Consider the following 6,297-nt stretch of genomic DNA (forward strand, 5'->3'; position numbering starts at 1 on the left):
CTACACTGGAAAAGTCCCTGCTAATTCATTTGTCAGTCAGTCACAATTTAACACTATATTTAGTCTTACAGGAGTTATTGTGATCCCAATTTGCTTTGTTTTATTTAAACATGTCTGTTATTGCTCTAGATTTTTATACCGGCTGGGTGGAATAGCATTTTGTTTGCTTGTTCATTAGTTTCAAGTTATGGAAAGCTGTAATACTGTTATGGATTTGGGGTTGGTCTGCATGCCCTTTCAGGCACCCCTTGCAGTCCAAAGATTCTTAGTGCGAAGACCTTAAGGATCCCTTCCAACTCTGTGACTTGATTCTAAGATTTCATTAAGTAGAGTAGATGCCTGGAGGTAATGCATCACAATGACCTGACAACGGACAGGAGACAAATAGCCTGTTAGCTTCTGTTGATGGTTACAGGCTAGACTCATCCAATGGGAACTAGGATGGGTCAAGTAGGCAGATGTGGTGGGGAGAAATTATTTATTTTTTCTTCCCCCTAATGGACTGTTGCAGGAGGGGGCTTACCTTTCTCTTCCCCCTCCTTAAGGAATGTCCTAGCTGAGTTTGTTGTGATAACAAGGTATTTGAGTTGTACCCGGCCTTTCTACCAAAAATGGCACTCAAGGCATCTAGAAAAACCAGCTAAGCCCATGTGTGTAACTGACAGTCTGAGATGGAACTGGATCTGAAAAGGGGGCAGAGGGTGGACTTCCCTCTCTGCGGAAATTCTGTGGTACTCTGGGTTCCTCTGGAAAAGGGATCTCTTGGAGTGTTAATGTTGCGGAACTTAATCTTACGAACAGCCTGTATGCGTGTGTAAATAAATCTCCTTTCACAGAAATGCCAGAAGTCTCAAGAGGGTGCAATGGTGGCCGCAAAGTAGGCCTGTTTTGCTGCCACCACCACCACTTGGTAGCATGATAATGTGCTCTCTATTCCACTGTGAGACACTGCCATGCCAAAAGAAAACTCCCCCCAAGCATTCAGGAATTCCTTAGATTCCAGAGTCCTTTCAGGGCACACCGTCCTAATAGGTTCTGCACCCTGCAGGTTGTTATAATATGTATAACAACCTTTTTGTAGCGGCAGAAATAAGGCTCCAGTAATCAAAAGCTGAACTAATTAACAGTTAGTTGTATATTTATAGCAAGGAATAAGCGCTCATTAAAAAAAACATACTGAAATATACATTTAATGGAAGAATGAGAGATTAGCTCCCCTCTCGAAAAACCCCACCCCCCAGAGAAAATAAAAGAAAAAAAAAACTTTGTACTTCATTATCCTAGCAGTCTTCTCCATTTCTATGCACAAAGCCATTTTCCCACTAAAATAACAAATTGGACCCCTTTTTAAAATTACGTATCGATCTGTATCATTTGACATATATGTTAAGAGATATTTTGGACCACAAAAGACTCAGCAATTCCTCTCCAGACTCTCTGTAAAGGAAGCAAAACAAAACTGCTTGAGGAATCCAGAAAGCTTCCTTCTACTGAGAGAAACCATTGGTCCATCTAGTTCAGTCTCCCCTGCAGCAACTCTCTATCAGCTCTCCTTCCCATCCTACATAGAAATTCTGCTGGGGATTGAACCTGGGGGCTTCCATATGTAAAGGAGGTCTTCTGGTGCTTTGGTTAAAACTCAAGCAAGATGCCAGTCCTCATGGCTCATAATAAAGGACTGCTTTCAGTGGGAATACTCAGTTCTGCCTCATACTCAGAGCCTGTGTGGTGTAGTGGCTAGAGTGTTGGACTGGGAGCTGGGAGATCCGGGTTCTAGTCCCCACTCGGCCATGGAAGCTCATTGGGTGACTTTGGGCCCATCACAGACTCTCAGCCCAACCTACCTCACAGGGTTGTTGCTGTGAGGATAACTTGGAGAGGAGGATAATGTAAGCCATCTGGGGTTCCTTGCAAGAGGAAAAAAGGCAGGATATAAATGCAATCAATCAATCAATCAATCAATGAGGCTGATATTAACAAGGCTTTGGCGGGGAGACATAGTTACTCAACTTAAGCATTTTGCGTACAAACAGGGTGGCGAGGTTCTTCCCTCAACCACTGTTCTTTTCTCTATCAAGGGACAAACTCTCCCGGAGCATTTATAGCTTGGATATCAGGCTTTTAGGATTAGGCCATATGTCCCTCCCCCCCCTTGTTTTCGTTGTCAAGCCTTTGGGCCCGTGTCTGCGGTATGTCGGGATAATGTACGATGTGGAAAGTGTGGGGGTCCTCGTTCATTCCATCTGTGTGATGGCTCCCCTACCCCAACTTGCTGTAACGGTGGGGATCTCATGGCCCCATGTTTAGATGTTGTCCAGCTGCCCAGAGATCTTGGGACATCCAACCTATGAGAGTGAAGCTGGGTGTGTCCTACGCAACTGCTGTTGGGCGCTATAAGAAGCAGGGAAAAGGGGAGAGTGGGGTGGTTACCCCCTTTCTGTTCCCACAGTGTCCTCGTCTGCAGGGTGGACCCACAGACATCTCCCCTGAGGGCCCAGGCTCCTTCCGCTCCACATCCTGGTCTCTGGGCATGATCTGCTCCTCATTGCGTTTTGCCTGGGGGAGCTACAGCTCTTCCTCTGAAGATGCCACCACCCGGGGCCAAGACAATTTTGAGTTGAGGTGCTCAGTTTCGCAGGGGCCCAAGTGCAGACCCTGACATCCAACGTCAAATCCATAGACTTGAAGGTGCAATGGTGGCCACAAAGTAGGCCTGTTTCGCTACCACCACCACCACCACCACCACTTGGTAGCATGATAATGTGCCCTCACCAGTGCTTGGCCACATATGTGCCAATACTTGCACCACTTCTGCTCTATTCCACGGTGAGACACTGCCATGCCAAAAGAAAACTCCCTCCAAACATTCAGGAATTCCTTAGATTCCATAGTCCTTTCAGGGCACACCGTCGTAATAGGTCCTGCACCCTGCAGGTTGTTATACCTGCAGACAGATGAGTCCTTCCATCCAGCAATGCCTTTTCGCCCACTGTCCTGGTATAATCAGGCACCAACTCCTCGCTTTCCCAGCAATCCAACTGGGCTAGTGAATGTTGGACCCAGCCTGGATGCCATCTTGGATTTAGGTGGTCAGCCTTACACAGGCTGAAGGACAAAACCTGACAACTGATGTCAAGTCCAAGTGGCCCACAGAGAAGCAAAGAGTGATGCGAACCTGTTTTCCCCCCTCAAATGTGCAAAGGAAACACAGCTCTCTGGGGCTGTAGTTCTTTTGCTAGTCTGGAATTATCAAAATGACAATAATTATGGAGGATTTCCAACCAACAGGTCAATAACAAAGACATCCTGGAGGAAACATCGCTCTCTCTCTCTCTCTCTCTCTCTCTATATATATATATATATATGTATATATATACAGACACACACACACACATGCCCTAAGTCATTCCATGTGGGGCTGGGATGGCATCTGTTCATTTGGCACCTGGTCAGTTCTGGCTAAGATCTAATTCCTCTGCTGGAGCCTGTGAAGTTCACTCTCTTGAAGGTTCTGTTTGTGTCTGTCTTGGAAAGGAAGGTCCCTGTGCTGCAGATGCTTTTGCAAGTGCTACTGCTGTTTTGGCACCTGACTCAGGCTACCCGGAGACTGCTGAGGTCTGCTTTCCCCATGACAAAGAAGTATGCATTGAACAGAGACTATTACAGGCCAGGAGACCTCATTGTTGGTGGGAATTTACCACTTGGCAGTTTTGAGTATATGAACACACGTGACTTCCGTAGTTTGGCTCCATCAAAATTCTCTGCTGATCTGTTGTAAGTTTCCATAAGAGCTTTCTGGGATGGATGCTCACCTGCTTTGCTTTTAGTTTAGAGGGCTACTTCCAGGAAAATACTTTGGCAATGCTGCTGACATTCAAAATTTGCTAGTTTGATATGCGAGTCTCAGAGGCATGTCATGATTGGCTTTACCCATCATGACACTCAGAACCTTGAGGGATCTTCTCTGGCTTCATTCTGATGGTGTTTGTTTGTTTATTGCATTTATATCCCGGCTTTTTTCCTCTTTCAAGGAAACCAAGGCGGCTTACATTCTCCTCCTCCTCCTCTCCATTTTATCCTCACAACAACAACCCTGTGAGGTGGGTTGGGCTGAGAGTCTGTGACTGGCCCAAAGTCACCCAGTGAGCTCCCATGGTCGAGTAGGGACAAAACCCCCGATCTCCTGGCTCCCAGTCCAGCACTCTCACCACTACACCACACTGGCTCTGCTTTTTGTGCAAGAAGCAGAAGCAGAGCTAACTAACAATTTAATTTCATGTTGACCATGTGGTAATGACAACGACATGTCCTCATGGAGCAATTAGGTCAACACTGCTGGCATTGATTAGGCTGCTAGGTTAAGTTTGCTCTGAAAAGGATCAGACCAGTTCTTGGAGGACAGGTCTTTTGGCAGCTCTGACCCATGATAGCTACATAGAGATTCCATTACGAGAGGCAGTCTACCACAGAACAGGAGTTGTTATGTGGGGGAGAAGAAGAAAGGAGGGCTGTTGCCTTCCTCTCTTTTTTGTGGGGCTCGAAGGAAACCTCTTGGATGTCAGGGCCCAGCCCCAGTGCGGCAACAGGCTCTATAGTTTACAGTCAGAATCTGATCAGAAGCAGTCCAGAAGAGTTTGGTGCCCAGTTCCGGAGTGAGAAGCCCGGGGCCTAAGAGTTTAGCTAGTTATTCATATAATCCCAAAGGAAAGGGGGGCTGGCTTAGGCCTCTGGGGGCTTTCAGAGGTATCACCCAGGCTGATACATCAACTCAAGAGGGCAGAATAGAAATGCCCTGTTTGGTATTTTTTTTATATTGTGGTTTTGATGTTTCGACCCCGCTAAAGACTCTTACGAGTCCCCTGGACTGCAAGGAGGTCAAATCAGTCCATCCTAAAGGAAATCAACCCTGAGTGCTCATTGGAAGGACAGAGACTGAAACTGAAGCTCAAATATTTTGGCCACCTAATGCGAAGAGGAAAGTCTCTGGAAAAGGCCCTGATGCTGGGAAAGACTGAAGGCAAAAGGAGAAGGGGGCGGCAGAGGATGAGATGGCTGGATAGCATCACCGATGCAATGGATATGAACTTGAGCACGCTCCGGGAGAGAGCGGAAGACAGGATGGCCTGGCGTGCTGTGGTCCACGGGGTCACGAAGAGTCGGACACGACTGAACGAATGAACAACAACAGCAACAGTCTGCCATGAAAACACCAGCAAAAGCAGTGTCCCTCTAGGAGTCAGCAATGACTCGGTGCTTGCACAGGAGAAACGTTTCCTTTTCCTTTGATGTTTTTATATTTTATATTGTTTTATTGTGTTTTTTGGGTTTAATTTTTGTGAACCACCCAGACAGCTTCGGCTATTGGGCAGTATAGAAATGAAATATGAATGAATGTTTTGTTTTGTTTATGGGCTAAGCTCTCCTATCAGTTAGATCGTCAGGAAGTGTGTTATCACAGCCCGACCCTTGCTTTTAGATCAATGCTCAAACTGGTGTTGGTCCATGGGGTCACGAAAAGTTGGACATGACTGAACGACTGAACAACAACAACCTTGGAAGCATTTGCATCCTGAAAGGTGGAACATAAATAATGAACATAGATAAGAAATATATACATTGTATATGTGCTGAGTTAGATCTCTCATCAAGCAGGGCTCTTCAGATGTTCCTATGAAATGCATCTAGCAACACTTTGTGTCTTTGAGTGTCAATAGAACAATCTGGATTTCTCTGTGAATCCTTCACGTAGATGCCTTTAGAAGGATTTGTCTTCGTTCTGAACTTCTTAGCGGGTTGAACCAGACAGATTGTTTAACTCCCCACTTCTCATCAGTTCCGTTGGGATCCTCACCCACTTCCCAATGTCGCTCTCACCATTGCAGTATGACTACCAGCACTTCTTTGACATCTTTGGTCTGGAAGATTCTGTCTCTGTAAAAGAGGGTTGAGCCAGATGGGGTTTTTAACTCTCCACTTCATGGCAGTTCTGTTGGGTTCCTCACCCACCTCTCAATGTAACTCTTATCATTACAGGTCTCTGATAAAGAACTACCAGCACTCCCTGGCCTTGGTGTTCGCCATCACTGAGCTTAACAAGGATCCTACTCTCCTTCCAAACACAACACTCGGTTTCCGCATCTATCAACACAAGGAAATTGTCAGAGAGATCCATGAGAACAGCCTCTCTCTGCTTTCCACTCGGTGGACGTTGGTTCCCAATTATAAATGTGATAGGCAGGATAAGCTGCTCTCCGTTATTGGGGGTCTCGACTCCAAATCCTCAAGGGAGATCACATC

The sequence above is a fragment of the Heloderma suspectum genome, chromosome Z, assembly GCF_057233095.1.
Source record: "Heloderma suspectum isolate Gila_16-S chromosome Z, 16-S_ref, whole genome shotgun sequence".
In the NCBI taxonomy this organism is placed as follows: domain Eukaryota; kingdom Metazoa; phylum Chordata; class Lepidosauria; order Squamata; family Helodermatidae; genus Heloderma; species Heloderma suspectum.